Raw genomic sequence first — 7,583 nt, 5'->3', positions numbered from 1 at the left:
GGGGGGGGGGGGGGGGGGGAAGTTAGGTTCCAGGGAATTTTTTTTTTTGCACCAGACAAAAGGCATTATACATATTTTAAACAAGTAATTTAATACAGGTACTGTATTACAGTTGGGAGGTGCCCCGCCTTACCCTCCACAGGCACAGCCCACTGGCACTGGAGATGAGGCAGGCAAAGAGGCTGAAGGTGCTGTAGGCTAGGAGAAGCACACTGCGCAGCAGCGGCAGCTTCCCCTACTCTGTAAGCACCAGGACAGGCTCAACCCTCAGCCCACCCACTTCCCCCCTTCCTCCAAGCTCCTATCCTTGACCAGTCTCTTCTCCCCCCCCTCACCTCCTCCCCCTTTATTTCCCATGCTGCGTCCTCACTCCTCCCCTCCCTTCTAAATGCCACAAGCCAACTGATTGCCATGGGCAGGTTGCAGGGGACAGGGAGGAGGCATGCCAAGTCCTCGCTCCTCCCCCCTCCCTCCTGCCTGGGGCAATCAGCTGGCATGCAGCCTTCAGGAGGCAGGGGAGGGGGAGCCTGCGCGCCAAGTCCTCGCTCCTTCCCCCTCCCTCCTTCCCCCAAAACGCCGCAAGCCAGCTGATTGCCATGGGCAGGAGACGGGGGAGGAGGGGGAAGGTGCTGATCGGCAGGGTCTGCCGGTGGGCGGGAGGCACTGAGGGGTGGGGGGGGGCATAGGGAGGCTTCCAGCTGTGGAGAAAGCAGGCAGCCAAATAACGTAAGATTGGGCCTTGCACAACTTTAAATGAGCATGTTCCCTAATTGACCAGCAATGAAACAATGTTAACCGGGATGACTTAAAGTGCGGAGTTATTGTACTTCTTCACAGAATGGAGTGTCGACCTGTAGAACTTGTTGCCAGGGGATGTTGTGAAGGCCAGAAGAATAACTGGTTTCAATTAAGAATTAGAGAAGTTCATGGAGGATACATTTACCAATGGTTATTGGTCAAGATGACCAGGGACACAACCCCAAGCTCTGGGTGTCCCTAAGCCTCTGACTGCCAGAAGCTAGGAGTGGATGAGAGGGAGAAGGATCATTCAATAGTTGCCCTGTTCTGTTCATTCCCTCTGAAGCATCTAGCACCAGCCACTGTCTGGAGACAGGATTCTGGGCTAGATGGACTATTAGTCTGACCCAGTATGGCCATTCTTATGTTCTCAATATTAAGGACCAATTTTGAGTTTCACTTGAACTGACAAAAGCAACACATTCCCAACTAAAACTGCTACTTGCCACTAGGAGGGGTGTGAGTTAGCAGGTGACTGAGAATGATGTCTTCATTCCCCAACATGAATCAATTTCGTAACTGTTCCCCTGCTTTTCATGCCACTCTACGAACTTCCTCTATTCTACTTCTCAAAACTCATATGCTGCATCACTACCCTAACTTCCCCATCCAGTCAGAACTTCCAGCCATGACCTTCTTTCAGTCCTTGCTGAATGCCTGCCCCAGCTATCCACTCTACAGAAAAGCTCACCAGGACAGAAAGGACATAGAGTAATGTTAATGGGGAGGGGAAGAGTTCTCCTTTATGACCTGTTTTGTCCCATATCAAAACTGTTTCCAACTCCCTCAGGGAGGCATTGTTGTTCCTGAACTTGCACCTATTTAAAATGAAAAAGTTCTTATTTCTCTTTAGCTTTCAAGTGACGCGATAAAATGCTTGATACTGCACATAAAGGACACTACACTAAACCAAGTTCTATTGCACATTATACTCAGCTGCTGGGCTGCTACATTCTGGATTTGGTTGCATGATAAAGGAAATTGAACGAAACTCAAAAAGGAAATGTAGGGAGGAGGGGATTTTGTTTTATAACACACAGATGTTTTGACTTATTTATTTTTAAAGGGTTGGGTTTTATTCACCTGGCTGTGATTCAGACAGAGCAGCTAGAACAAAAGTGTCGTTTTTTAACCTGCAACAAGGTCAATCCTTCAGGTGCGATTTTTTAACTTGTAAATTAAGATTACGAAAAACACAGGAGTTTAAAGGAGATTCAGACTCCTTTGAACCTACTACTCAACATTTGCTTGTTATGAAAGTACACAAAAAATGTCCATTAAAGGTCTCACTGATTTGGCATACTTCAACAAGTTTGCTGTTCTCTATCCCTTTCCAGCTGAGGATCTAAAAGAGCTTTACAAAGGAGACTCAGTACCCTTGCAAATTATGGTAACTATCCCCTTTTAGAGATGGGGAAATTGGAACTGCTACCAAAGTACTGTCATTATAATTTGTAATTACAGATGAAAAAAAGTGCAAAAACAGTTCCAGTATCAGCTGCCCCCTGTATACTCTCTGAATTTAGAAGGGAAAAGTTCTCCCAAGCAGAGACTATCTGTTCAGTTTTAGCTCAGATCCTTTATTAAAAATATCAAATTATTAACCTTACCACACATACCAAAAAAAGGTTTAAAATGGAAGTCCTAATGAGCACATAGGTAATGCTTTACTACCCAGTTCTTACAAAGATTCTAAAATATTCTTAGCCTCATAAGCATGACATCTGCTCCTCTGCCCCTTTTCTGATCTCTAAGTGCACATCCTCAGGCCTCACACCTTTACTTATCCCCAGGTGTAACTGCCACTCTCAGACCAGGCCCCAGGCTACAGTATCCTGTGTATCAACTGTTCTGATCATAGCAGGAGGTCCAACTGAGTCTGAGCAACTGCTACTGCACCCACCTTGATCTCTTCAGCAGTCTGCGACCAGAAGTATATACAGTGACCAGAAAGTCTTCTTAAATTGTTAATTCTAACAGCAGAAAAAAACCATTTCTAGAAAAAGAATTTTAATAAACCAACCAAGTCTACATTCAAGTCTCTCTTACCTGAAGAAGTGCTCTATGTAAACTTGAAAGCTTCTCTCTCACCAACACACACTGGTCCAATAGAAGATATCAGCTCACTCACTTTGTCTCTCCAATATCCTCAGAGGAACACAGCCACACCACCACTGCATATCTTACCTAAAGGCTTACCACCCCCAGCTGGTAACCTAAGCAGGCCTCACTTCAGACACCCCTATCTCTGTGTCTCTGGTTCCCCCAAACAACTCTCGCCCCCCTTGAGAGAGTGTCCTCTTTTTCTCTCTAGTGTGTGCAGGCCTTTTCCTATTTGGGCATTGTGTCTTAACAACTCTCAAGTATTTTCTGAGAAGTAGCTTATTTTGAGCCATTCTTTCCCTTCCTGCTTAGTTTTTCCATACAGCCCCCTTAAACCACTAAACCAATATAATCATTCAGTAAATGTCCAATAACCAAGTCAATGCAGAATATTCATAATTATTACACAGCAGCTCCATGCCTGTCACAATTCGGTCAACAGGAGGCTGGCACAGCTTACCTGTAGGATTCCAGATATTCTGTTATCCAGCAGGAAAGCCAACAGAAACATACTGTTAGAAACTGTTAGAATAAGTTAGCGTTACTCCCTGTGGTATAGAGCAGACATGTTTCTTCCATCAACTGTTTTAAAAAGACCACGAAACCTTTTCTTCTGAACAATTAAAAGCTACATATAAAATTTAGTGGAGGACTACTTTTTAAAAAGAGATAAGCCCTGCAGAATGTCCAAAAGCATATCATACAAAAATCTGTTGATATATCATTACCATCAAAAAAAATCCAGCAGTTGAACAGCAACTGATTATGGCGATACATCTATTTATACAATATTTTGCATGTAATCTCATGCATGACAAGTTATGTGCTGCAGTAAATTAAAATAAACTAAACTTAATTTAATTACGTGCATGACACTTACTACCAGTGTATAAAAGGATAAAAATCACACAGGAAGGTAAAATGTATTACTGTCAGCACATAGATGGGAGTACCGCTGAAACCAAACAGATGTTCTGCCCCGGACCTCTGGTATGGAAATATTCAGTTTTGAGAAGAAATACAATTTATGCATTCAGTCAACAGTAAATTTAAAGATATTTCCAAAATTGTAAAAGCTAGCTTGATAGGATCAGTTATAATGGAGTGGTATTTGCCTTAAGTTAATGTTTGAAAGTGCAACTACTACATGAAAACAGGATTTAGAACAAATTGGGATGTTTTCTTGACACCTGTGATAAATGAATCAATCACTGAAATCTAAAGGCAATAACGCAATGGTGTTCTGCAGACACTGGACATGAATTAACAGCAGCAGGACTGAAAAGAGCGATGGCTGTGTCCCCCACTGTGCAGATTAGCAGCATTCTTCCTCCTCCTGTTTGCACGTGACAGCTTTCATTTCCAGAAAATGTAAATATAATCCAGAATATCCAATAGTCTTTTTTTTGGTAAGATTTGTACTATTCCCAGGGGCAGATTTTTAAAACCTGCCTTCCCTACTTGCATCTGCTTTTGGGAGGGCAAAGGAAAATTACAGGGACAATTAATAGAATTAAGATGGCAATGGTCCCAATTCTGCAACTGGATCTCAGTGGGAGTTTGGGCAGGGGTCTACCAATTCAGACCTAATTGCAGGATTGGGTCCCAAATACCCAATTGTTCCCACCCATTAGATACATACACATCTCAGCATTGTTAAGTGTTCTTGTGAATGACCGAGGATGGAGAATTAAAATAATATAATGAAGGGCAACCAGGGTGAGGCTGGTCTGAAAATCAGGCCCAGAAAGACCTAGTTACAAAAAGATCAGTTTTGGAATTATGCTAGTACTGAGTCCGGATAGTTCACAAGCCAGTCCCTACCCTATCTTGAGGTGGGGGGTTTCAGGCTTGACAGCAGTGTTCTCCGCTCTAAACTTGTCCCCCTCCCTCCCGCATGCCTTCCCCCTTCTACCCCACCTCACTGAATAAGAGTTATAGTGCCAAATTCAACCCCCAGCTATGTCCATTGAAACAAGTGAGAATACTCTGCCTTTTAAACTTCCCAATCCTGCAACTGGCTCCATGTTGGCAGACTCAAGCTTGCTGAAGTAAACATGCTCCACGCAGAGCCACTTTCAGGATCTAGGCTAAGATTAGAAAGGGCCAAAGTCATCCAGTTCAAACCTGCTAGAGACTCACAAGTCAGAGCTCAGATGCAAATGACTCAGAGAAATAATATCCCAGTTACTTCCCAGTCCAATCCGCCCCCTCCATTATGCATTCTTGATTGTATTACGTGGCTGTGTTTCTCTACTGTTACCAGAAATGCCTTATAACTTTCCACTACTGAACAACTCATATCTCTGCCATCCTGGCTACACTAGGACTATGCCTTGCCCTGCTTTCCCCAGTCTATCCACAATACAAAGCTTACAAAGCATTCAAAGTCTGCACCACTTTTGTATTCATCCAAAAACATGTCTGGACTCCCTAACCTCACCAATTATATACAAAGCTATAAACACCTAAATCTGAATGAAATTGTTTGCATTTTTTTCAGAGAGGAAAAAAAACACAGATAAATTCAGTTTCAGTTTGAAACAAACAAAAAAAAGTTTTCACGGGGCCGCCAAACTGAAAAATATATTCAATCAGCTCTACTTGATGCCCTCAGTTTAATCACAAGTTTCACAATATTTGGTGTCTTTCTTAAAGCCCCAATGCTGGAATCAAGAAAGTGCATGAGAGTCTCAGGTTTCGTTAAAAAGGGAAATTTCTAGTCCTCATGGTTGAGGACAAGCTTGAAAAAAATAAAGCAAGTGTAACCTAAAGACTCAGAAATCAGAAAACAAATAAAAAGATCCTCAAATTTAAAACCATGAGGCTGTTTTTTGTTTGTTTGTTTTTTAAATAAGGCTCATGATTTTTTAATGGATGGCAATACCACACTTGACAGACATCTCAGATCCTAAGACCTTACTTGGATGACCTCAGCAGAAAGGACACGATTCTCTCCCCCAAAAGGCAGTGACAAGACTACACTAAGGCCAAGTCTTCACCCAGGTCGGCAGGTAGCGATCGATCTATCGGAGGTCTAGTGTAGACATGATAAAATTGATCCCCGATCACGCTCCACGTCGACTCCAGAACTCCCGCTCATGAGAGGCAGAAGCAGAATCGATGGGGGAGCGGCAGTGGTCGACTCGCCGCCGTCCTCACAGCCAGATAAGTCAACCTAAGATACACAACTTCAGCTACGTGAATAGCATAGCTGAAGTCGGTGTATCTGAGGTCAACCCCCCTGCTAGCGTAGACCTGGGCTCAAGATTATGGGCAAGGAATATCATCCTAACAGGTAACATGCTGGAGACAAGAGGCCTCTTCTTTTCAGTTAAGCCAAGTAACGTCAACTGAAGTTTCTATTTTGTTTGCTTACCAGACCCACCCTAATGCTTCCTCAGTGGAGTGGAAGATTCTTTCGGATTTAAAAGGAGAGAGGAAAACTCTCTCTTCTGGGGAAAGGAGGAGTTGGCTGCACTTAGCAGACAGTGGTGTTGTAGCCACGTGGGTCCCAGGATATGAGAGAGACAAGGCAGAGGAGATAATATCTTTTATTGGGTCAATTTCTGTTGGGGAGAGGCACAAGGGTTCCAGCCACACAGTGCTCCTCTTCAGGTGTGGGAAAGGCAACTATCTGAAGACGGGGTGACCAGACAGCAAATGTGAAAAATCAGGACAGGGGGTGAGGCGATAACAGGAGCCCATATGACAAAAAGAGCCTAAAATCGGGACATCTGGTCACCCTACCTGAAGAGGAGCTCTGTGTGGCTTGAAAGCTTGTGTCTCTCCCCAACAGAAGCTATTACCTCCCCCGCCTTGTCTCTCTTATTTCAAGCAGACTCAGCACTCAGAGCACCTGCCACCCAGGAGCTGCAAACCTGAACGAAGCCTGCCTGCCAGTCGCGCTAAGGGTGGGGCCGAGTCGGTAGGGATGATCCCTGTGCCCCAGATGGGGGCCCGGAGCGGCGCAGCGCAAGACGCGCTTTCAACCCCGGCTGGTTACAAAACACCGCCTGCCCCTTGGCAGCGTCTCAGCGACCTCGGCTCACCTCGCTCGCGCCCGGCTCGCCCTGGCACCAGCTCCAGGCAGGACCCGAGCCAGCCCCCACCCGGCCCCGGGGCCCGCTCCTACGCACCTGCTGCTTCCCTCAGAACTGACGCGCAACCCCCGCGCAAAGCGCCCCAGATTCCTTCCTGACACTCACTGCGCTGCTCCGCTCATCAGCCCCCCTCTGACGTCACCCCACCCTGTGATCTGTGAGCTCATCTCATCATACTGCGCATGCTCCGGGGGCGGCTGGGAGTTGTAGTTTTCAGGGGCGGGGTCAGGAGGCTTCGGGAGCTGCCGGCTTCTGTGCACGTGCTGGTAACTACACCAGTGCTCACGGGCCAGGCAGCCAGTTGGATAGTGCGGAGCTCGAGCGCTGAGTGGATGCTGGTGTAGGGTTCCTTTTGCCAGCAATCGAAACAAAAGCATGGCGGGGGGGCACTTTTCTCCCTCACTTTCCCGGGAGGCAGGCACTAGAAATACTGCAGGGGCTGTTTGGAGCCTACCATTTTCCTGGATTTCAGGTTAATATCCTGAGACCATGATACAAGTGGCTGCAAGTTTTCCGAACCATTGTGTGAATGGTGGGGCGTGGCTTTAGTTTTTTCCATCCTTGCACTAGTGAACAGGG

The 7,583-nt window shown here is 45.7% G+C and overlaps 1 protein-coding gene across 4 annotated transcripts in view; it reads right to left on the bottom strand.

Annotated features, from left to right (window-relative positions):
* Positions 1-7,163, bottom strand: part of PLEKHB2 (pleckstrin homology domain containing B2) — a 23,743-nt gene extending 16,580 nt beyond the window's left edge. Inside the window, exons 1-2 of one of the 4 annotated variants that reach the window (XM_032764747.2) lie at positions 3,355-3,431; positions 2,702-2,771 (exon numbers count right to left, since the gene is read on the bottom strand). The gene's annotated coding sequence lies outside the window, so the exon portion shown is untranslated. Of the gene's footprint in view, positions 1-2,701; positions 2,772-3,354; positions 3,432-7,040 lie in introns of those variants that run through there. The other 3 variants (XM_032764751.2, XM_075068574.1, XM_032764748.2) reach the window with 3 other exon arrangements.
* Between the last annotated feature and the right edge of the window lie 420 nt (positions 7,164-7,583).

This window comes from Chelonoidis abingdonii, chromosome 8 (assembly GCF_003597395.2).
Source record: "Chelonoidis abingdonii isolate Lonesome George chromosome 8, CheloAbing_2.0, whole genome shotgun sequence".
In the NCBI taxonomy this organism is placed as follows: Eukaryota; Metazoa; Chordata; order Testudines; family Testudinidae; genus Chelonoidis; species Chelonoidis abingdonii.
Note: the sequence above shows the minus strand (reverse complement) of the source record. Positions and strands in the feature narration are given on the sequence as shown.